The 26,351-nt window shown below is 35.9% G+C and overlaps 1 protein-coding gene across 4 annotated transcripts in view; it reads left to right on the forward strand.

The window, feature by feature from the left end:
• The first annotated feature begins 3,287 nt into the window (after positions 1 to 3,287).
• Positions 3,288 to 26,351, forward strand: part of LOC145662658 (transient receptor potential cation channel subfamily A member 1-like) — a 426,395-nt gene continuing 403,331 nt past the window's right edge. The window contains exon 1 of one of the 4 annotated variants that reach the window (XM_081728551.1): positions 3,288 to 3,353. The gene's annotated coding sequence lies outside the window, so the exon portion shown is untranslated. The other 3 variants (XM_081728517.1, XM_081728526.1, XM_081728536.1) reach the window with 3 other exon arrangements.

The raw sequence follows: 26,351 nt of genomic DNA on the forward strand, positions 1-26,351 counted from the left end.
ATGGAGCTATTGGATATAGATTATGGTGTTGGAAAACTCCGGGACGTGAGGCACCAGAAATGAGGTCCCAAAAGTTTGGGTTCGGGTATTTTATTTGCCTATTTAACATGGTGTTGTACTAGAGTGTTGGCGTTTGAAAGGTCGGGGTCGATTAACGAAAGTGGTAATGTCAGAAATTGGGCCCTGGCCTTGAACCTCCAGAAATGAGGTTCCGAAATGTTGGGCTCGAGTCCACTCTATTTCTCGTTTAAGCATGGAGTTGTTGCCCGGTTCCCCTCAGCACAGTGGTGGTCAGGAACCACGCCCCCACCATGAGGTCCCAGAAATGGGGTCCCGATGTTTTGAACATGAGCCCCTTCTATACGCCTATTAATCATGAATTGTTGTACGGGGGTGATGGCGTTGGAAAGGTTCGGGTCGTCTGTCAGAGGTAATATCAGAAATCGGGCCCTGGATTCAATGTCCGGGAAATGAGATCCCGAAATATTGCTTTCGGGAATCTTACATTCGGCTATTAAACGATGTGTTTTTGGACGCAGGAGGTGGCGTTGGAAAGGTCTTTGTCCATTGAACAGTGCGGTGATGTCAGAAATCAGGTCCGGATCCTGAAGTTTGGGTTGTGTTTTAAACCTTTGCAATGGCTCAATCTCAATACTTGATTGCGAGAGATAAAACCATCAATTCAGCTATTAATATGGTTTTATCTTCCACAATCAGGTATTGAGATCAAATTAGACAAAAGGTTTACGACACAAATTAACAAATGGGGGCCCGGAACCAGTTTCTCATCAACGTTGTGTTCAAGGGACAAAGACTTCCAACGCTACCACTTTCATCCTACAACTCCATGTTTAATAGGCAAATAGAAGGAACCCGAGCCAAGGACTGCGGGACCCCATTTCTTACGCTTCAGAGCCCGATCCCCGGTTTCTGACATCATCGCATTGATCAGAAGACCCAGACCTTTCCTACTTTACTATTCTCGTCCAACAACTCCACTTTTAATAGGCAAATAGAATGGACCCGAATCCAAAATTTAGGAACCCCACTTCTGAAGCTTTGAAACCAGGACTCGATTTCTGAAGTTACACTGTACTCAGACGTCTATGACCTTTCCAATGCCATCACCCGTGTCCAACAACTCCATGTTCAAATGAAGAATAGAAGAGACCTGGGCTCAAAACTTCTAGATCCCATTTCTGAGGCTTCGAGACCAGGATCCGATTTCTGACGTCACAACTGTGTTCAAGGGGCCAAAACGTTTCTAACGCTACTACCCTCGTCCAACAACTCCATGTTTAATAGGGAAATAGAATGGACCCGAATTCAAAATTTCGGAACCTTATTTCTCGGGCTTCGGGTTCCATTTCTGACATCACCAATGTGCTAGTGAAATCCAGCTTTTCCATCGGCACCATCCGCGTCCAAGAACCCCAAAGTTTATTGTCGAATAAAAAGAACGTGAGCCCAAAATTTCAGGGCCCTATCTTTATGGATTCGGAGTCCGGATTAGATTTCTGATATTACCACTATGCTCAAGGGACCAAGACCTTTCTAATGCTACTAACTCCGTCCAACAAGGTCATGTTTAATAGCTGATTAGAAGGGCCCCATGGCAAAAGCTTATTACCCCATTTCTGGGGGCTTGAGTGCCTGATTCCATTTCTGACATAATCGATGTGCTAAGGGAACAAAGATCTTTCCAACGTCATCACCCGCGTCCAAGAACTCCATGTTTAATAGTCGAATAGAAGAAACCCGAGCCCAAAATCTGGGCATTTCTGGGGTCTCCGGGCCTGGGTTCGATTTCTGACATAACTGCTATGCTCAGAGAAACCGGATATTTCCAACGCCATTACCCGCGTCCACCAACTAAATGTCTAACACAGTTTCCCTGGCTTAGAAGAATTGGCTTGATCTCTTTCCATAACTGTTCTGCAAATGGATTTGTGTACAACCAAAAGTAGTTTTGTCAAGTTAAACAGAAAGTACAAAATAAGCATCTTGAAACCAGCTCTTATTTGTAAAAGAATACATAATGATCGCTTCTGGCTGTTGCAATGGTCTGTCCAAGAAGCTTGATAAAAATTTAGCATAACAATTCTCTTACATGTAAAAAAAAAAAAAAAAAAAAAAAAAAAAAAAAAAAAAAAAGCTTGGTAAGATGAGTGTAGAGGGGCGCTGAATTCTACTTCGCCCCGGGCGCCGAAATCTCTAGCTACGGCTCTGCTTGCTACCGTTAAACACAAATCTGTTTCAATGCTCAGTCGGTCGGTCGTATTGTCTCTCTGAAAGGTGAATTACTATCAATGATTATGTAGATATTTGGGGGACCAAGTGCAGATATTCTCTAACAACGACCCAGCTTTTCAAGATGCCATATATATATATATATAAATGGAATAGCAATTAGGAATTTGCATGATTCCGTTTCAAGACATAAGTGGGAAAAAATGCTCATGCCAGTTCAGTTCATTTCTGTGGCTTTGTCCTCTTGAGAAGACGTCTCCAACACCAGCGTCCTCTCACTCGCTGATCTAAGGAAATCTTACATGGAAGGATGCGACCGAATTCCCTTTCTTGTGTTTCACCAGAGTATGTTCCGATGAGAACTTCGAATTCAGGCTGTAGTTTACAGTACTGGGGTTGCAATAAGAACACTAGCGATGACGGCGGCAATGTTTCTTGTAAAGTAATTAACCTTCAAAAGCGATCTGATATAAATTGAACTAGGATCTGTGTAAATAAACTACAACCAAATATAAGGTTTTAACAGAACTCAAATGAAAATATGTGGTTTTGTGGTAATAAAATTACGATGCAATTATTCATCAATAAAATAATAACATCTATCAATTAATAATTTCTTTTTAAAATCACCTTGCACAGTTGTTTGAAGCCAGTTTTTAACAATTCCGATATAATATTATGTTTTTGTTAAACAATAAACAATAAAGTTATTGACATAATACTATACATATAAATATATACAAGGTAAAAGTGCGGAGGAACGCGGGGAAACGCCGTCACTCCACCTCCAAAAAAATATGTACGGCGTCCCTGTAACGTTCCTCTTTGAGCGTTACATTTTCTCAAAGAGATTATTTAAGAGAATCATTTCATTAGCTCTAAGTTAGTGTTATTTCTTTCTCTTTTATTTTGCCCTCAATTCTCGACCCTCTTGAAAGATTCAAGATGGTCGACAATTGGGCTGGCATGTGTAATTGAAGTACGCTACTTTCTTTGTAAAGTCTATGGCCTGCATCGAGTGGATATTTCTCAAACCCAATAGATGGCGTTAGTTGCTTGAAAACCGGAGTTTTGTATTTTCGTTTAAGACTGAGTAATCTGTTGTGGGTACACATAATTATATAACACTTTGTATAATTTTGTCTTTCGTTTCGTTATATTTAAGTAAATGCTATAATCTTCGTTTAAGTTTGCGCAATGTTGCGTAGTTAGGAGCGGCCAATCAGAGAGCGAGCGGGATCCCTGAGCGTGTTCTCCTTTGTTCTACCTCTCTGTACTGAAACATGGCGTCGAAAGACTAGTTGATAGTGCGCCGTTTTATCTTTTGAAACGAAGTTTCTTTGTATCTACGCAGCAATGTGACCAGTTTTCTATCAAGAATTCTCTATAGGAGATGGTGTAGTGGAGTGATATTGCAAAATCCGTGTAATATGCGATAAACGATAATAGCTCTTCTGTAATTCTGTTCGTGTCTTCCCCTGTTACTATTTGGACTTACTTGCTGTTTTCTAACTGTTCATCATGATATTGTTGGAGTAGACTGATGGTAGTTACATCAGGAACCACCTTCCTGATTTAGTTCCAGCTCGGCCCTGCTGCACTTCCTTGGATTGACTGTCTGTGACGTCGTCAGCGCAGTTATTCTTCGTAGCGACTTCTCATCTTCTTCTTCCTCTCCCAGTTTGGTTTGGACTCACTGCTTTTTAATTATCTCATCATAGCGCCGGTGTAGACTTGTTGCAGTGACACTGGAAACCGTCCTCCTGCTCTAGTTTGATCTAGGCCTACTGCCTCCTTGGATTATCACCCGTGGTCGTCGATGTGGACAAATTGCTACAACGACTTACACGGTTGATTTATGTCCGTCTAGTTGAAGTTGAGGATGTGCTTCTAGCTTGCTGCCGACTTAAAGGTCGCCATTTGGTCAATCTGTGCCCTTGGCTGAAGTCTGTGATCATCTCATGTCGAGCTACCTGAAGGATTGTTGGAGATCGGTTGCTGCCAAAGATGCTGCCTGAAGCTGTGCCCTTGAAACTAGTCCGTGGTGCTGATATTGTTTACTAGTGGGTATTTTGTAAGTAGCAGTTGAACGAGCTTTGATCACCGCCTCCAGGTAACTCTTGTCATTATTATTTTTCCGACTCAATCTATTGAAGGAGTGAACATTGTTCCGGGAACTGTAAAGAAATTTCGTCAATAATTCATATAATTCATTCAATTGTTTTGTCTCTGTTCGTAATTAGCCGGTACAATATTATCAATATCGTGTGCTTACTCTATTGTTTCGAATCACTTTGTTTAGAGAAAGACAATATATCACTCATCAACTGCTTTGCTACTTAGTGTATTCACTCAATTTTCAACTTTATTCTGCGATGTCTACAATGTTGTCTCTTATCATATGTTTTGTCTGTAACATGTCTGAGTAGACAGAAGTGAGTCCTCCATCCAGTAAGTTAATTCATACGCCGACGGGGTAATCCGATGTCAACACCATTTCTCTCTTGCGTTAAGTGAAATTAGTTTCTTGAGTTGCGCAGATGTATAATGTATCACTCGCTACAGCTAGCTCATGTTCGTCCCAGTAGTGGGCACTCCGTATTGTCTATTCTGTAGTTATCATGTTTTGGTAAAGTTAAGATTAATTAGCGACAGCTAGCTCATGTTCGTCCCAGTAGTGGGCACTCCGTATTGTTTACTCTAACTTATAGTTCATAGTTTAAATATTAAGTCGCCACGCAAGGAAAAGATTCATGTAAATCCTCGAGTTGTTTCCATGTCTTATCTTTAATTACGAAGCTACTTAAATAGTCCAGTTGGAAGAGTCGAAGACGGTGGGCATTGCGATTGTATTCACGCCTAGATGTGATGGTGTCAGGAGTAGAGTTCAGATTGCTGGCTGGTCTAGTACTTCCTATAAATGTTTCTATCATATGTATTATTACCGCCGCTGTTTAGTTTAAAGCTAAGTCGAGGGATAGCGCCCTCTTAATACAGTTGGTTGCGGAAAGTAGTGGAAGCGTTATGTCTGGGGACGAAGATTGGTCGACGCAGCCGCGTGCTTACTCCCTCTGTAATGAGATGTTTTGTAAACAGTAATGTACTTTGTAATCTCCCTTCACTCGTTATGATGTAGCTTACTAAAGTTTCTACCTCAAATGCTTGGTCGAGGAATGTAAACAACTGTTTAATTGTTATTAAGGATAACGTCTAAACGCTGTTGTTATTAGCTACTTTGTTGCGTTGGTGTGAGAAGTTTTCTAAATTTTTAGGAGACTGAAATACGTATGTCTGATGATTTTTTTTATAAACTATGGTTATTGAGTCTGGCTGTTTATGATCGCTAACATTGATACAATTTTGGCTATTATCTGCTGTACGCTAAAAGACTTAAATAAATATAATATGCAAGGTAGGGGAGAGGGGGGTACATTTGAACATCTGTTTTCGAATATTCGTTTTTGCTTCCAAACACTCAGTAAATTTCCTCCTAGAACTGTAGCAAAAACTAAATATAATATACATTATATTTGCCATAAAATAGAGTACTTTGTTTGATCTTGTAATTCTGTGCAAGGGCGCAGGGGGTGTCGTTCAAATGTACCCCCTTGGGGGGTAGATTTAAACAAGCATGGGGTAGATTTGAACATACGTGGGGCAGTTTTGAACAAACCATTATTTTACTAGAATAATCGTTATTTTCAGGATGAATTCGTTTACGAACAACAAGGCTAACGTAACAAAGCACCATTAACGGTTTAAGGCACAAGACTTAACCAATCGCGTATGGCAAGGAAATAATAATAATAGTAATAATTGCTGAAACATATATGCAGGCCCGTATTTGTATATTGTGCGCCTCTGTGCTCTAAATAATTTGCCTCCCCTTCGGAAACACATCTGAATTGAGTTGAATTCATAGTTTTTGGGGTCACTGAGATGAATAGTGACAGTTTTAATCCAATTCAACTTCAAGGTGATACTCAACTCCCGAGTGAGGCGGGCGAGAGTTTAAAAGTAATCGAAAACGACAGATATTAGTGTTGAATTCATTGTTTTCGAGGTCGCTGAATTTAAGGGTATCAGTTTTCATGATGTTCAAGTTCATCCTCACCCCTTGGGGTGGGAGTAGGAGAGAATGATTTTTTTTAAAAAAAATAATCAGATAAGCTAGCTAATTAATAACTACTGTAATTAGAACGAATTAAACATTTTCTCGCTCTTGCGTGGGACTCTGAGTATTATAGTATTAAATATAACTTTATTGTGAATCTTTTTTCTAAAAAAATCCAAAATTTTGCCGCCCCCTAAATTGTGACGTCCTGTGTTCGAGCACAGAATAGTAGTTACCTAAATACGGGCCTGCATATATGCTGTACGTTATACGTTACACACGCACACACAAAAGGATATGTGGACAACATATCTATAGGCGTAGGTGTGATCTGAAGAAAAATTTAAAAGAATACGATCATCGTAGCATATCTGTGAAAATATGATTATGATTCACTTTTTAATTTAGCTCGTCATACCTGATAGGCTTAATGGAAACCTATTACTACTAGCAATCTAAGAGATCTAAGAAATTACATTTTTTTCACCACTAACCGGGTACTGGACACAAAATTTATTCTACCCTAAAATTCTGCAAATCAACATGAAATGTCAGAATTTTTGCAGTACGCTTTGTCTCTCCAGAAGTTGTGGGATTAGAAAGTCTACACACAATATCAGCAGTTGGTACTGAACATTTGTCTTCCTTGTCTGAGAACACAAACATGTTGGTGGTACTTATAAGTTTCAGAAAAGTAGAGGTAAAACAATGTTCAAATGTGCCCCCTAATTTTTGTTCTAAACTGCCCCAACCGGCATAACCAAGCGGAATTTGGTAATACCCAGATAGTACAAACTATTGTCAAATACAAAGGACAACATTAGATAAGTAAATTAATGTACTTGCTTCTGCAATGAATGGCAGATAATATCAAAACACAGGCTTCTGTCAAAAATCTTACAAAACTTCACAAAAATTCCAACTTTCCACCCCACAAATGTAACAAAATACTGCTGTTCATCAACAGTTACACTAAAATGGCAGATAACAGTTGACCGTCACGCAACGCAGTTTTGCCAAACTAAAAATTTTGAAACCACCAGATATGCTATTATTTCTAGCCTGTTATCTTAAATGTTCAAAGGTACCCCCCTCTCCCCTATGTGGTGTTGTTTAAAAATGGATTTTTTTCTTTTCTTTCCTCTCATGTTGGCGATGACACCATTAGTGTGCAAGAGTCTGGAAATTAAATAGCGTTGTGCAGTGGTGTCGGAAGTAATTTTCAGCTGGGGGGGGGGGGGCAAACTGCTGTCTTTAAAATAGACACGGGAATGTAACATAGGTAAGATAATACGAATATATGTTTGTAATGTAACAATAATTTGATTTCATTGGCTAATAATAATAATAATAATAATAATATAAAGCTGTAAACAGCTTCGTGAGAGTGAAATTTCCATCTATTAGAGGCATCTTAGTTTACATCTTTAGATTAATTAATCCCGTGTCAGTTTTGTGCTGAATTTTGGTCTGGTGCAGAAATTTTCAACCACTGAAATCAGAATTAAAAACATATAAAATTGTAAAATTTGTATTGCTCACAATGACTGTAAGTACAAATTTTACCATTTTATATACTAGTACATATTTTTAACTGTATTGGACATGGCCACACGGACACTATTAAAGAATCTTAAAGCTACTTAAATCACTTGGAAATGAGGAAATTAAAATTATATTTTTAAAAATCCAGTTCTGGAGTTGCAGTACACTGAGGCTAATATTAGAAATTGCTATTTAGAACTACAAACTTTGTAGCACTTTGTAGTAGAAAGTAACTTGTACATTATAAAACAGGCTACATAATTAAGTAAAAAATAAGGAAATATATTTTTTCTACGTATTTGACTTCGTACCAGAAATGGAAAAATGGAATTTTCACTAAAGACTTCATAAAATTTACATAGAAAATTCAATTACATTTATTTTCCAGTGTTATTTGTATTTTTACTACACTTACTTCAGTATATCCAGTTTGTTATTACATTCACTTCTCTTCCTAATTTCACTATATTCACTTCACACTAATAAAGTACGACACAATTAATAAGAAATAATTCAAGTTTATATTGAATTTTAAGTGCTATTTTGTATTTTAAATAATTGGTTATAATACGCATAATATTTTCATTTACGTAATTCTACATTTATTTCTTTCCAAAATTGACCAATATTATCTTTTCTTTCGCTTGTCTTTGATATGAATTCTCTTGCAATGGTGTTAAGTCTGGTCGCTACACATATGCAACAACAGCACATGAGCCAATCTTTCTTGCGTCATGGAAGTCCTCAAATATGTCTTTAGACGACGCAAATAACTGAATGATCTTTTGCAAATGCTCAAGAAGCTGGCATAGTGAGAACGAAAGTCTCTAGACGAACAACTTGGTCGAGAAAGTTGCGAACAGTTTGGGTTTCATCACTAATAGTTTTTAATATTCTGATGGTCGTCAGCGACTCAGTCATCAAAGTAGGTGGAAGCAGCCTGAGTTGAGCTCATAATCTATCCAGGTTAAAATCCGACGAGTGAACTCCCAATTCCTGCTTCAAATATTCTCTTGAGAGAGGCCCACCAGCACATATAGCTCCTACAGAAAGTATCTTCTAGAGTTTTATGAGTTGTTTGAGGCCTGGCTGATTGAAACGACGCCGCACTTCATTCAACAAATAGTCAATGATTTCGAAGTAAATTTTTGAAAGATCTGATACAGGTTCTAGGGTAGCTGCTATAGAAGGATTATCAGTCTCCTCCAACCTAATTGGTGTTCTCTTTGATCTTAATGAAGTGGGCAATTTTAAGTGTAGTCTGTCTGCATTTTCCTTTGCTTCCTTATAGATGTTTTCAAATGCACTGTCCGTTCGTAGGTTCCTCAGAGTGTCCTCTAGATAGAATCACGGCTGCTCTTTTGGCTCCAGAAGCAGGAGCTTCAGAATTTTGAAGCACTTTCGCCAGTTGTCCACAAGACACAAAAGCACGTATACTGACTATCAGAAAAAACATCATTCCGAATGTGTTCATTCTTTTCAAATACCCTTTTAGAATTACTTTTTGATCATCATTTGGAGCACTTGTATTACTGATGGTTCTTTTCCAACGTGATTTGAATTCGTTTGTGGTAGATTGAAATCTCATTAGAGATTTTCCCCTAACACACCAGCGAGTAGGACAAAGAGGCAGCAAATGTTTAGGATTACTTTCGTTAATAGTTTTATAGGGTTCAAGAACAATGTCGGCGTATGTTGTCTATCGTTTTGCAGAATACCGGTTGATGTTTCAAACGTCTTTCACTATGGCCCGTACGTCACACAAAGATTCGCATTTTCGCGCTACTTCCTGCAATAGAAGATCTAATGCATGATTGTTGCAATGAATGTATACAGCTTTCGGACGTTGAGTCGAAATTATCTTCTGCACACCATTCACTCGTCCTGATATAATAGCTGCACCATCATGATACTATTCACGTATATTTTCTGCATTCAGGTTAAGTTTCGTTAGAATATCTTTGATCGTGAATTCTGTTTGTGCCATGTGGGGTGATCATTCCCATAAATATTTTGTTGGGTTTGATGAATCAGAGTCAATACAGCGCACACACAGACAACTGTTCTTTCTTTGAAATATCAGTCGTGGAGTCGGCTATGATTGCATGAAATGGAGACTCTTTAACTTCTGCCACCAAATCTCTCTATATTGCATGTCCCATAATCTTTAAAATTTCATTCTTTCAATCAGCACTAAGCCAGTTATCTTGTCGATTAATCCATTGGCTGAGAACAGGCACATTAATTTTTCTTTCAGCCAGGAGCGACATCAAATTACTCGTACTATGCAAATGTCAACTGATTGTTTGACCACTGCGAACTAAATATCTAACATTACTAGTTATTATAAGCAGTGACTGTCTTCCTTATTCTTGTTTACAAACTTAGTCTGAAAGGAGAGCTGAAACAGATGTTCTGTTTCTACACTCATATCTTAGCCCTTTCAGTACCACTGGGACATATGTGTCCCACGATACATTCCCAGATGACCCCTGGTAATTTACCACATTTTATTGCTATGAATCGATGTGCCACTGGTAAAGAGAAACCTGCTAATGGTTCACAGAATTCTTATTAACATTATCAAATAGACAGTAGTGAAAGTGAACGTGAACAATGAAAGTGAGGAACAATGTGCTAGTGATAAAGCAGTGGTTGCATGTACTGTAATTTGGAAAAGGATGCCGAAATGTAAAATACCGGTATTTGTAATCATAAATACTACCCAATTGTTTTTCTAACAATATACGTTTCATAATTGAAAATACAAGATGATCATTCATGTCAATACCACTGGGACATATAGGTCCCACGTAAAAATATCAGAGGGATACATAATGTCCCACCCTTCCCACGTCGAAAAACGAAACGATGGAAAATGTTTTTTTTATATATATTTATACTTTTGAAAACAACTTAAAATAGCCATATATTAATGTTTCTCACTCCGAAAAAAAATGTAGTGAAAGGATTAAACGAACGGAACGACAATAGAGTTCGCATTTTTCGTATGCTCTGAATTACTGGTATTAATCCTACTTTATACATTCTTCTCCTCACTATAAAACTTACTGCACTCTGCATATTGTTTGTAAGAACGTTAATCTAACTTTATGGAAAATGTATTTAGGTCCTAAATGTCCTGTTACTCATTTAAACTTTTATATTTTTAAAACTTTAAAATCTCGCTCGACGACTCGTTTCATATTGAAGACGAATTTACAGTGTTTTGAGAATGCACACCAATGGAAATAAAGAGAATTTTCAATTATTTTCCCTAACTCTTCCTATCTAACATAGGGGCAGAAAAAGCGTCGGGTCCCTTGTTTCAAAGAGAAAGATGAATCTGGAATAGATAATATTTTTCACATTATTATAAAAAGCAAAATTTAGTTCTTATAATCAGTGTTGTGTGATGTTTTTACAGTCTGAAAGTGAGGGGGCAAAACGAGTAACTTGCCCCCTTTGAAAATTTCAGGAGGGGCAACTGCCCCCCGGTTCCGGCGCCCTTGGCGTTGTGCTTACTGGTCCATAATCGTAGCTCAAGGAAGGAAGTAGTTTCGGCGACCCACTTGATTTTTTTCTTTCTTTCTTTTCCTTTCCCCAATATAATATTAGCTACGAATGAAAGTGTAATCAATTAGTGTAAACTTGTACATTACAGAGTTGGCTCTCCAGCCACAAGATTATAAGGTCGTTACAAGTTAGCTTTCCAGTTCAGAATTAAATTTAGAGTGAATAGCGTCTCAAGGTTTGACGTACCCAGCCATGGACGTCTCATTCCCTCCAGCTCCTAAAAAATTACAATGGGCAGAGATAGGCAGAGGGACGGCGTGATGTCAGGCCGCTACCTACCGTCCCCCTGCCTATCTCTGCCCATTGTAATTTTTACAGGAACTGGGGGGGGGGGGTAAATATAAAGGTATTAAACTAAACTCCAATCATCCTGAAATATTAAGTTCAATTCAACATTGCCATCCTAACCGAGATTCTGTATTTAAGTTTCAAACCATGTAAAGTCTGTATTGATATGAAAAAAGTGGATTTCTGAAACTTTATATGAGATGTTTATGTTTTGTTGGCTAAATGATACGAATGATTAATGGAAGTGAATGAATTTGAAAGAATTGAGAATGTGAAGGAAAGGAGGAGGATCTAAAAAAAACAAAAAAAAAAAAAAAAAAAAAAACGGACGACCTTGTCATCACAAATTCACTTGAAAACATTATAATCCATTACAACTGACATTTTCTATAAACGTCACTAAACAATATAACCTACAACGCAAGTAAAAGTCAAGTTATTAATAAAAGTATTATTTTATTTTATTGATGAATGTAAATGAATATATACGTAATGGAACCATAAATACTAAGCTCTTATAATACATTAGTTCCTAATCGTATTTTCTTTATTTTTCTGTTGTTAGTCTATCTTTCGAATTAAGACAAAGATGCTAGCAACTCTATTACCTTTACTCTAATGCTGAATAAGGTGAGTGGGTTAAAATTGATTTCGGGCAGAACTTTTAGACAAGATAAGAATAAGAAGCTTAATAAATCTGCCAAAGCAGCACACCTGACCCACACAGGTCAAGACAGACCCTAATGATGCGCCAGTTGAAGGAGAGACGACCTTCGAAGAAGAATGTGTAGAATCAATCTTAGTGAAACGCTACCTGCAAATAAAATAATTAAATTCAGTAATAACGATAATAATGAATACCATGTTTCACTTTAAAGCAACTTACGTCTATAGTAGTTTACACAAAACGAGAATATGTCCCTTGAAACAGTGAGAATTATAATTCGAGTTTAAACACTCGTCCACCCTTCCGCCTAAAGATTACTTGGGAATAACTGCTTCAGACAACAGATCTTAAAAACAGGTTTCCAAACTTAAAAACTGACAACTACTAAATGGTTACGAGTTCCTGCCTTGGTGCAGCAGATTTAGTTTCGGTCCCCAGTGAGACTCACACTAAATTAGTCCATGTTTATATAGATTCAGTATTTTCTGAAAATATAAAGAAAAATGTTCCAATTTCAAATAAATTGAATAAAGTAGCTGTCGCACAAAATTAATGAACTCCTGTCTTCTGTAAAGTATGGGCGTTTTTTTTTTGTTTTTGTTTTTGTTTATAAACAATACACCTAAATGACGCGGAAATACCAACTTCAAATCTCATGAAAAAAAAAAAAAGTTGAACATTCATACAAGTGAATCTGATGTTTAAATCAAATAACTTTCCTCTTCAATACATTACTAAACTAAAATTGAATGGATTTTCAGGTTTATGAAGAGAGTACATTAAAAAAAAAAAAAAAAAAACAATGTTGAGAAATTAAAGGAAAATGTATAAGTTTTATACTTTCATTCAATGACCATCAAATTTGTACTGAAACTTGAGAAATACCATAATGCTGATGAACATATTTCTCTCAAATTGACAATTTTCAGCATACGTCGAAATTTTGGATTTGAAGACACCACAGATGGTATTTTTCCACATTTTTAATATTATCTCTTCCGTGATACATAAACTGAGAACTTCTTAGTCTCAGTTATTCGGCCTCTAGCATAGTCATTTGTCGTTAGTAGACCATTATCACGAACCTGTCAGAGCTAATCTGCAACGCTATCTCTGAACCTAACCATTCCTATGGGAAGTAACATTCTCAATTACCATATATATCTTGAATCTAAGTTGTACTGGACAAGTAGTGAATCCAATGGACTTCGCATCTACCCTCATTCTCACTACACAAGGACGAACCGTTTCCACGTTCATAAGAGGAAAGGCATCTAGATCAGGGCGCAAAATTTCCGGCCGCCAGGTCGCCACTGGCGACTAGAAATTTAGAGGTGGCAACCAGTGTTCAGGAGGAATGGTTTGTGCCTAAACTCACAGGACTGCGCACTTTCTGTTTCGCAGGAAAATAGTTGTCATTGAGTGAGAGAAAACACGGAATGTGAAGTCTTCGCAACAAAGATTTACAGTGAAAACTTCGTTACGAGATCACCAAATTTGCTTTCAATTGTAAAATTTTGTGCAATTTTACCTGAGAGTACACAGTAAAAAATGGTTGTGTTAATTCAACTCAATTTTAATACAGGGCAGTGGTTCCAGTATGACTACCACTATGCGGTGTTAGTTCAACACATACCCCGCAGTGTTAGCGTTTAACACAGGGGGTGTGTTACGTTTTTAACACACAACCGGTGTTGAGCGTGCCGTAAGCGTTAATGAACCACAAACTTACTTCCCCAAAATATGTTAAATCGCCTATATGCGTAATGTGTTTACATTATGCGGAGTCTAAAACAACACTTTAAACAAGTAAAAAAAATGTACTCCAGTGGCGGGGGAGCATGAACCACCAACCTTTCAATTACTAGCCGCGTGCTCTTCCGACTTGGCCACGGAGACGATGAAGAAAACGTCACGTGTAGAGGGATAAATTTTTTGAGGTCTTTTGAATTTGGCTAATCAGAGTGCTCATTTAAGCCGCGTATATTCGATGATAACCGTTCGGGATAAGATAAAATCTGCTCGCCATGTAGACCTACTTTTATAACAAAATGACGACTGTCTATTTACATTATTTTACAATTCTTCCATATTCACTTTCAAATGATCGGCGCCGGATGCCATCTAATAAAGTTGATGCGTTTGTTGCTTCTAGTACACAATCGCTTAGAAAAAGAAGCAATAAATGCATCAAATGTGGGAGATGAATTTAGAACACCTAAATGGCACATGCCTAGCACATCTTGTGCTGCTAGGGTTTCTTCAGAAACATTATGTAAAACAATTGAAAATATATCCCGCCGTTTTTTATTTTGATATTTTGAGTATACCTGGATTTGTTTAAGAATTTCTTTCTACTGTGTTTGTCTGTAGCTTCAATTCATAAGCCTTTATAATTAGATGCCCAACATATTTGGCAATCACGCAGAAAACAACACTGAAGATTCTACACTTCTGTTAATTTAACACATAGGGTGTGTGTCATTTCAACTACTGGCATTTGACACACAATCCCAAATGGAGAGTGAGTTGTTCTAACCACTTGTTTGTATTATATTTTAACACAATCGTGTTAACACATAGGCATGTCGTTGAAATAACACAACGATCTTTTACAGTGTACTACTTCATGTGAGAGAGGCTTTAGCAGTCTCAACAGAGTTAAGACTGCTTACACGAATTCACGGAAAATTGTAGGGATGGTACCGAGACCGAGACATACATTTATATACCGAGACAAGGCCGAAACGGACTTTTACACACCGAGACCGACTGACCTCTATAAATCGAGACGAGACCTTGGTTAGTTTCGAAAGTCTCGGTCTCGTCTCGAATATTGATATCTATTTTACCTTTACTCAAAATTTGTTTCGTTTCTGTGTGAGATAATATGGGAACGATTGACTGATCTACAGTGGCGTATTTAGGGGGTAAGTATCATACTCAAGCTCCTTCCGAAATAAATTTGTGATCATTTTTTCGCATTGCACTTACAATACAGGTGTTTCTTACCAGTTCCTCAAGCCTCTCCCGAAACAAAATCCACTGCTGTTGTATATAATCTTCTCTCTCTCTCTCTCTCTCTCTCTCTCTCTCTATATATATATATATATATATATATATATATATATATATATATATATATATATATATATATATTAAAAATGCTGAAATTTTGTACCATGTTGTGTGAAATATTGAAGGGAAAATTCTTCTAGATACTCTGCGATATTACTTGATAAACATGCAGTGTTGCCAACGCAAAATAGTTTATTTTCTCAAATTGCACTATGTAAGGTATTACCTATTTCTAATTTAGATATTAAATAAAACCAAAATATCACAGACATTATTCAGTGTAACAAAGGACAATACAGTATCACTAACATCAACATTTTGGAGATCTCTAATAACTCAAATGGCGTAGATGGTGCAATGCGCATCATTTGCATCTTAGCGTCACATACTATGATCATGGTATAATGTATTTCGAATGAATTAATGAACAAAGTTACAAGAAATGGAAAATTTAACTTTTTCTAAAAACTTTACTTCGAAAACATGCTGACATATCACGTTTTACCATGTAGATGCTTGTCTTCTTGTTTCTAGAACCACTATTGTGGTTGTAAATAGTAGTTGCTGCAGCCATAAGCCATGTCAGCTATTACACTATAAATTGCCAAAAAGTTTCAAATTGTTTTAAGCACATTGATATGCACTATAGTTTGGAGAAAATGGCGCAGACATAATGCCCGAAATCGCCCGTGTTAAACTAATTGTTCTTCAGCTATGAACGTTGTACAATTAATATTATTATCATTAAAAATGTCCACACTAAGAAAAAAATCGTAACACACTGCAAAAGAACTAAAAACGAACATTTGTATAAGAATAAAATTGAATTAAACAGGAGTTCGAGATGGCTGTTCCTACATCGAACGCCATTTAACCTCGAACTCAGATGCTTGTCTTGTCTTGCCTTGTCTTCTACATTATTATTAGTGTTCTATGGGTGCACCAGGTTTTTCACCAGTATGTGCTATAAATGTAAAAGAAAATTGTTATTCATCTTCCAAATAGTAATTATAAACAACAAATTGCATGAATTTCCAAGAAAGTAATATATTTCCCATTCTGAAGTAATGTTTCTGATAATCTATTTTTGCTGTGAGTGCAATGTTTATCAAAATTTCCTGCATCGTGATTGTTATCTAGATTAGTAAAAAGATGAATAAAAAGGTTCTCTAGTATTCTTATTGTTGCATATTACTTCACTATATTCCATATAGCTCATTAAGAAATATTATGTAGTATTATGTGTATATTTTTTAAAAATATTTATGCCAGAATTTATGAAAAATTTTATTAGTGCTTTGATTGGAAGCCAATTGTTAGTTGCCAATATATATTTATAAGAAAACGGTGCATAGCCAAGATAAGAATATAATTGTTTTAGTAACTGAGAGCGTAAAGATTGAAACAATTCACATTCAAAAACAATATGATTAAGAGTTCCTATTCCTTTATCACACCAACAATGATAGGTGTTTTTTTTCCTTATTTGGAATAATTTTAGAGGTGATAACGCTGTTCCAAAAATGAGGCGGTAATAAATTATAATTTCTCGACGAGTCCATATTTTAGTAATTTGTTTCATTGAAGTTTGAGGAGGAGTAGAAATTGTCCACTAAAATTCACCAGGAAGTGGTTGTTGTTTATCATACCATTTGATTAACTCTTCCTTATAATGTGCTTTAATATGATTAAAATAATAGGTGATAATTTAATATACATTTGTTTTCCTTCTAGACATGCTGTTTTCGCAGCATTATCTATAATATTACTATTTGTTTCAATATTAACATGAGCCTTAATAAAAGTGAAATAAATTTTATAATTATTCTCCGTCATGGTGAGATATAAATATTTAATGTTTAAAATACTCCACGTTGTAGAGTTGTTCCAAGCACACTTAATAAATCTGAGCATATAACAGATTTTTTTATTTTATATTTTTTTATGTATAATAATGCTTGTCGGATGGCAAATGCTTCTCCTTCAAATATTGTGGTATTGATGGGTAGCTTATACTTAAGTGTTGTTGTTCTAGACGGAATATATACAGCTGCTCCTACATTGATATTATTAAATTTTGATGCATCTGTATAAATAACTGTAGCATCTTCAACAAATTGTTGTTCAAAGTCTTTCCATAGATGTTGACTCCCCATAGATGTTGACTAGTATTTCCATAGATATTTTTTTTCTTTTAGGTCTTCATTTGTTACCGATATATAAGTAGATTTCATCATTACTATTTGTGTCGTATTAATCTTATAATTCCAAACAAAGCATGGAAGCGATGGAACTTTATGTATCATCGTATTTAACATTTTAAAATTAAGAGATGCTGGAACTATCCATGGGTAATTACGAGTGTAAGGAAGATTCCGTTTCTTGAGTAATAGTTCTAACTGTTGAAGTTTGATAATAATAGGGGATTTTGATTTACCAAATGCTTTTAATATAAATTTTGATGTCAACATAGAAAATAATATTGGTAATGGAGTGTACTCTGATTCCTTTAATAAAGCCATTTTTGGACAGAACGATGATTGTGAAAAAATTATTTTTGTTAAATTATATATTGATTGTTCTAAACAGTTATAATATAAACCAGATTTGTTATAAAATATACTACCGTATGAAATTTTCGAAATATATCCTTGATGTAGTATTGGTAATAAAGTAAATGGGTTGACTCCCCATCGCTTGGAAGATAGACATTTAATTAAATTTAAGTATTTTATATGTTCTTTAGTCAGTGATTGTAATTGTAATTTCCAATTTAATTTACGAAGGCAACAATTGTTATTTTAAACCGTTTCAGAGATACCAAATACATGGATAAGATTGTTATACTGCTTAAAATAACGTATTTGTGTTAAATTTTTATAATGATTGTTGCTTTAGTTTGCTTCTATAACATTTCAACAATAGTTTTCCGGTGGTTTTAATTACAACAAGTAGCAATTCCATTATTTTAATGAGTGTTGCCATCTTAAATAAATTAGTAAATATTATTCTAAATATAGTGCAAATAACGTAGCTAAAATGCAAAATATTTTAAAGTTACTAGTAATTTGTTTTATAGTGCAAGAATGTTTTTAAAAGACGACGGTTTTCATAGTCTTTATAATGTTGATGTCAAAGTTTTGGTTCCAGCAATGCATGCAAATTGTAACTGAAATTAAATGTAACTGATAACTTTTCAGTAACACTAGTCGTTCCCCGAAGCCTTAGGCCTGGTGTACACAAAACCATGGTTAATTAAAAGTTCTAATTACACCCTAGTTATATTTGACTTGTTTTAGTTTAACCACGACCACCTCAAACTCGATCCATATCATATAGTTATATACAATTATTCAAGGACTTACAGTTAGTAATACACATTGTGTTGATTTTTGGTTTGGTTTGTTTTAGTTTTATGCTAGGGCGTCTAAAGGAGACGTGGAGCTAATGATTATAATGAAATCCGAACCACTTCGGTCGTTCAACTGTATCCTTACCGGTCAACTGTGACCACGCGAACCGAAGTCAAGCTAGACCGCCGCTAGACCAAATGGAGGTTTTCACACTGTATTGATTTAAATCATTGAGTCAGTGTTGTCAGATTCGAAGATCAAAAACTAGCGTGTCTGTGCTCGAAAGGTAGCGGATTTGAACTATTTTTAGGCCAAATATATACAGTAGAATTGAATTATTTGAAAACCAATGACTGGTACTAATGAAATAATTTTTAACATGGGCTGGAAAATGTGCTGGACATATTGCAAGAAATTATGATCGATGAACAAAAACAATTTTAGACAGGATACCACGAGATAAAAACAGCCTAGGAAACGTCCTTATACAAGAAGGTTTGACGAAATCAAGAACAACTGGGAAGTAATCTGAAAAAGAATTGCTCAAGATAGATAATTGTGGAGAAGACTTGAAAAGACCATCCAGCAGTGGATTGATAATGGTTGATTATGATTATGGCTATGATTTTATTATATCTGTTCCTCAGAGATAAACTAAACCAAGTCATAATTTCCTAATTTTACAGAAGCGAGAAACCAGTTCCTTAAGTAAGACATATAATACTGTTTTTCAAACTATACTAAGTAGTTACAAAGTAATAGGATGCTTTTAGACTTACATTATTACACCACTAGAAAAAACATAGTCTATTAAAAAAGTATTATTAACTCAATTTCGACCAAAAAGTGACTTAAGATAGTCTACCTCTAAAGTTCATTATATTTATATATAACTTTTACTAGGTAAGGTAGGGTAAAAACGGATCCAAAATTTAACGAAATTCGTACAGCGGAAAAAAATATTTTTGATCCTTCGTATTGCAGCAAAACTACGAAAATTAATACGAAAGAAAACTAGAAAGTTAAGAATCACATGTTTTGCCGGGACAGAGAAAATAGATACATATAGCTCGAATTACCTATATACTTATATAATATGTATGTCCATGTTTCGCAAGTAATTTTCAATCAACATAAATGTCAACGTAATGAACGCACGATTAGTTTTCTCTAATAAAGATCACATGCACCGCTGAGAGCTCAGGAATAAGCTTAATCTATGTTACGGCACTGGATATATGCTTATGTAATACGGTACATTACGACTTCATGAACTCGTATAAGAAACAGAATGTACTTAAAGTGAGACGCGAACTGTACGAAACATCGGACTTTGAATCTAACTTTTTTGTTGATCTAACCCGAGACCATAGATAGCAAAGATGAGTGCCGTAGCTTCCACCACAAGGTTAAGGAAGTGCCTGTTTTAAAATGTCAATTAAACACTGAGATGTGAAACGGTAGTAAAGCAATCAATTTGATCAATTTGAAACAAAATATATTGTAGTAATAATTTGCTCTATTTGTTAAGATAATGAACGTTATATTCTGTTTTTAAAATGACAGTCAAAGCAGAACGTATTGGATAATAACTAAGAAATTGTAAAATTTCAATTCCGGTACGATTAAATACATTCGTTCTGCTATGTGTTGCGTTATTCGTTAGGAGGTATTGAACAATTCTGATTCATAGGAAGGAAATAAACTACTGTATAGTACTGGAGTTAATTTAATAGAATTTAATTGTATAGGCAGTACTGAGGCTATTTGAGACAAAGTCTACTGCTGAAAGTGAAATGTGTTTTACTATTAGGGTTTCATCCGAGGTATGATATACCCACTGATGATTGAGCCTGGAACACACGCATGGAAAGCATTAGCATTAGCAAATTAGCTACGAAGAGGTACATCATACCATAATTCTAAGCCAAAAATGAAGGCAAAAATAAGAAGCGGGAAACGACAGACTATACGATAATAATACTTTCACAATTTTAATTTCACACTATTTATTTCGAAACTTTCGAGACGAGACCCTGACTTGGCCTTCGAGACCGAGATCGAGACAAGCATCTATTGACCGAGACGAGACCGAGACCGGGACGGCGATTTTTGACTCGAGACGACATCGAGACCGAAACTGCTACTTATCAACCGAGACGAGACCGAGACTGTACAAAGTCTCGTCTCGATACCATCCCTAGAAAACTGACACATTGGATGATTTGCTAATCTCCATCAATGGCCCTTCACTTAAGGACTTTCGTCTGAAAACTGCAATCGCAACTGGTACTTAAGTGCAGAGACAGAGCGTTACACAAACATGAAGTATTAAGCAAGATATTATTTAACAATATATGAATTGTCCAATTCAAAATTGATTATCCTGAATCTAATTGTCTGGTTTTGAAATTTTATACCTGATGTAATCTCTTTCTTTGTCAAACCAAAGGCTATTGGGAAGGGAGACCTTTCACAATTTGTACGTAAGAGGTACTGGCGGCCATCACTTCTGGATCGGTGAGTGCGTCTAACTTTGAAATTTTACACCCTGATCTACATCAGTGTTTGTGGGTAAGTTACTTGTAAAAATGTACAAGTTACTTTACTTTCCCTTAAATTGTAACGCGTCACTTTTAGATCCGAAACTTTGAATATGTGAAAAACTCTTATTACTTCAATTTTACGTATTATTATTATTATTATTATTATTATTATTATTATTATTATTATTATTATTATTATTATTATTATTATTATTGCACGTTCTGAATCGCTTTATGCAGACGCAAGAACAAATTCTTACTTGATAGCTATATGAACATTTTCATATAGGGCCTAATGTAACACTGACTAAAATGCCATTGTGCGTTACTCGTAGCGTTCGGCACGTGCGAGTTGGAGCTAGTTTTCTTTGGAGCTCGCTCGACTCGAAACAGACATCTTTAATCTCGGCTCAAAAAATTTCCTCCAATTCGACTCGAATTCGGGTCGAGTTTCGAGTCGAACCGAGCTAAATCGAGCCAAATCCTGTGTGTAGTTTCAAGTAATCTCTTCAAGTATCCTACATAGACAATATAGTTATCATCAATGATACTACTACTACTACTACTACAAGTTATTATTACTATTATTATTTATAACAACACTGTGTATGAACATGAAAGACAGGCGGTTTGTATCTGAATAGTAATAAAAAAAAACTAGTTGATTGCGTCTTGTTATCGCAACGAGATTAGATACGAGTAGTGTCCCCTCTCGTGAGCAACACTAAAAGTACAGGGTGATTCTTTTAAAACTCACAGATTTCATTTGGGTCTAGAATTTCTAACTGAAGTCCGATTTTCATGCAGTTTGTGGCAAATGATCAAGGAAGGACGGGAGATGTATGGGACTATGTTTACTGGTTTAAATTCATCCGGGTTAATATCGATCACGCCTCAAGAAAAACAGCAAATTTTCGCCAGTGTTCCGTACAATTGGAACGAGATGTGGTGCGGTGTGGAGATTCGAGTTTTTTCGTTAGACGACAACCTCACCAAGGTCAAGAAGTAGCAGGAAACTGGGCCGCTGTATTGGGAATTGTGCTGTACTGTTCTGTGCTACTGTGTATGATAAGAGCACACTAAGAATAGTGTATTCTTTAGAACAACACAAGTTTGTCGTTAAAAGTTTTGGAGAACGGAATTTGTTGCTGCTATGCAAAGGACATTCAGAAACAAATTTGCTTCACGTTTTGCCACAGACAGGATCATAATGTGGTCACTAGTAAATAAATAAATAAAAAAAAAAAAAAAAAAAAAAAAACAGGATCGCTTCTGAGTAAGACAAGGGCACATCGGACCCTGCAGGCGGCTGTTGTGGAAGATGTATATTATCTACTCCGTACGTCGCCCAAGAAATCTCTCCGTCGTTTGTGGCAAGAAACCGGCTATAGCTATTCAACATGTGATTGATGGGTGTTACTACTAAGACGTAATTTGTATTTTGACTAACACTCAATTTTTATTCTGCAATTTCGCTTAAAAAAAAAAAAACCTCATTCCAATTGTAAGGTACAGTGGTGAAAATTTGCTGTTTTTCTTGAGGCGTGTTCGATATTATCCAGGATGAATTTAAACCAGTACACATAGTCCCATAAATCTCCCATCCTTCCTTGATCGTCTGCCACAAACCGCATGAAAATCGGACTTCAGTTAGAAATTCGAGACCCAAATGAAATCCGTGAGTTGTAAAAGAATCACTCTGTATTTCATATTACTGCTTACATTTCTCTTGACTTTCGTTTTCCAGTGTAATCAGGTTATGATTTGAAAACGAGTTAAAACGAGCTGAACGAACGAGCCATTTATCAAACTCGACTCGACTCGAAACTTGACGTCAAAAACAGTGAATCGGCTCGGAACTCGACTCGAGAAAATTACCTTTGACTCTGGAACACATGAACTGGGAGTGATACAAAACTTGCCAGTAACTCTAAAATCAATACACGGTTTTTAAAACTAGTTGTTCAAAACTCTATAATCAACGGGACTCTAAGATACGCAAACTGATCTGAAAGAACTCCAATATTACATACCATCAACAAACTATTTTCTAGTAATGAACTAGCCTGCTCATCAGAACACAGTTTATTCATATTAACCCCTTACTGTATATAGTTAATTATGGCACCCTAGGTCTTGATAAATATTTCCCACCCCGGCATTTCAGACACTTTACTTTTAAATTCTGTCCTCAGCTTTTAAGAAAAAGTATTCTTTCAAATGTTCGAACGGTAAAATATTTTCGTTTTCCATCCGTATAGAAACAACGTCAATCAAAGTAAAATAGGCTACCTGTCCCATTGCAGTTGTAGTTCACTTACTGAATGTATTGATTTGGAGTTGTCTAAATCTATGACAAAATCCTCCAGATGCTTGCAATCAGTGTACGTGATTTCCCTGAGGCTGTCCTCATCTTTAGGGGTCGCGGTGGCTCATTGGTAGAGCGTTACCCTCTGGTGCTTGGGGTCCCGGGTTCGATCCCAGCCCCCGCCAAGTAAACTTTGTGGTGGACAAACACCGTGTGCGTGGGTTTTCTCGGGGTTCTCCCACTTTCTTCATTCCACCATTTCATCCATTACTCATCATCCCCGTCTCCTTTAGCCTAACCGGCATAATCGTGAGACGTAAAACTCAGATTTCATTTCATTTTTCACTAAGGGAATTTAGCTGCACATTGCCCCGTTAGTATCAGTTGTGCTATTACTGTGGTAGAAGTTTCCAGAATTTGAATGATTGAAGTACTGCAGTTTCTCTGATTTGTATGTTCGATTGACAACACTATTCGTCTATTGGTATTGCAGAGTATAAGCACAATATCCTCTCTATTGATATTTACTTTCTACAGAATTTCAGTGTATTTTTTATTGAACGATTTCAACTCTAAAATTTCGAAACTTGACTAACATTTGTAGACTTTCTTAACGAACTATACTTGTTTAACAGACAAATGATTGATGCAGGCTAAATATTTTATTTTACGCCTCATCATGTACTCTTTCTTTTCTTATAAAAATAATCGTTCTATCATTTTTTTAAAATATAGGTGACAGTAATTAAGAACTACTTATCGTCTTTTCGGGTGCAGTGTAAGACAAGTTCCATATTATGTAGACGTATTGGACCTCTCTCAAATACTTTGGACCCCTCCCACTTAACATTTCTGGGTGTAGAACTGGCAAATTCTGTCTGTTTTGATGTTGATTTTTGGCTTCTGTTACATGCTGACCTTCATCTGGCGGGTTTTGAGGTTTCCTTTCCAGAACATATCACATTGGTAAGCATTGTTTCGCCTCATGTGGAAGTGTATTCATCGTGCATTGCGTAACCACCAAGACGGATGATTTGGAATGTAGTTCTTTTTACGCACATATGTGTGTGTGTGTTGATGTATGAATATGTGACATTCGGAATTCATATACCAGTACCTCTTTTGTATCAGCTATTTTGGTTTTTAATTATTAGGTTTAATTTTATTGTGTGTGCTTTAATTCTGTAAATAATCTACAAATTCTGAATGAATTGTATGCCATGACTTCTGTAAATAACTTACAAAAAACATTGACCAGCTTTCAACTGAGGAAAAACTTACAATTAAGGCTTAGAAAAACAAGCAAAGGGCAATTCAGGAGTGTGTTCGAAAAAAAAATCCAGTTTAAATTTACAGGATATCTTATGGCAGTAGTGTTATTTGCACCAGATACATTTCCGCAATTTATTCTAAATATTCCTGGATAAACTGTGAATAAAGTGTGTTTAATGTACATTTTTTTACAACACTAATCTCTGCTATGAACTCTCTTCAGTCAACGCTGAAGAGGAATTCGGATCACTGTTAGGGACTGAGTTTGCTAGAATGAATCGTTCGCAATAATCTAGAAAAAATATTTAGTGAATTTATAAAGATTCTGAAATTAATATTAACCATACCTATGGCGTCAGCAAAAGATGAAAAGTATTTTTCTACATGAAAAAGAATTGACACTTTCAAGGAATTGAATGTCCCAAGAAAGGTTATGACTATTGGTTATGCTTTCCATCGAAAAAGACCTGGCAATAAGAATACCAGAGTTCAACCAGCATGTATTAGACAAATTTGCTCCAATCAAAGAGAAAAGAATGAACTTACTAATTAATTAAGGTGATTAATCGGATAAAATGTTCTACATTTTTTAATTTTTATAAACAGAATTTTATTTAATTTAACATGTCACTTAGCATTTGCATCTAAAGTTATGCTGATTAGTCAATGAGTCAACTTTGTATCTTCTGTCTCTTATCGTTCATATTGCAACACCCGAAACCACAATCCACCAGCCGCCACTGCCTACGGGTAATAAAATTTGCCAATGAAAAAACTCGAAACAATCTATCTACTGATCAAAACATATGAAACATACTCCCACTACCCCCAAAATGGCTGCTCTTAGAAACTATTATAACCGTCTCAATTATGTACACAAAACGCGTAACAAATAGATGAAGAAATTCAATTAAGCTATTGCATTTCTTCGAGCTTCTTTTGTACTGAAACATAATGATACAAAGTGTTGAATATGTCGACGTACAAGTTTTGGAGAGATTACAAACAAAACAAGATGCAAAAAATTGTTTTATAAACTTCTATTTACAATGAAATAAGAAATACAAAATAAATGTTCACATTAGTTTGGTTCTATCAGTACCATTACACACAGCAAAGTTGGTATGTGTTTTCAAATCTGATAACATGAATTCATCTAAAGCATAAAATAAACATTGAAACTATTATTTTGAGTCAAAATAGTTGACGTCTTTATGATTTCTATAAGTCAAAGGATTGTTGTCTTTTAAATGTAGGGAGATTTTGAATCATAAAAGTTAGTTATAGGTATAGTGGTCTATATTTGAAAACTTGCAGATATTAGTAGTTGTTATGCAAACTTATGAGATGCTCA

Source organism: Thermobia domestica, chromosome 1, assembly GCF_964235325.1.
Source record: "Thermobia domestica chromosome 1, izTheDome1.hap1.1, whole genome shotgun sequence".
Lineage (NCBI taxonomy): Eukaryota > Metazoa > Arthropoda > Insecta > Zygentoma > Lepismatidae > Thermobia > Thermobia domestica.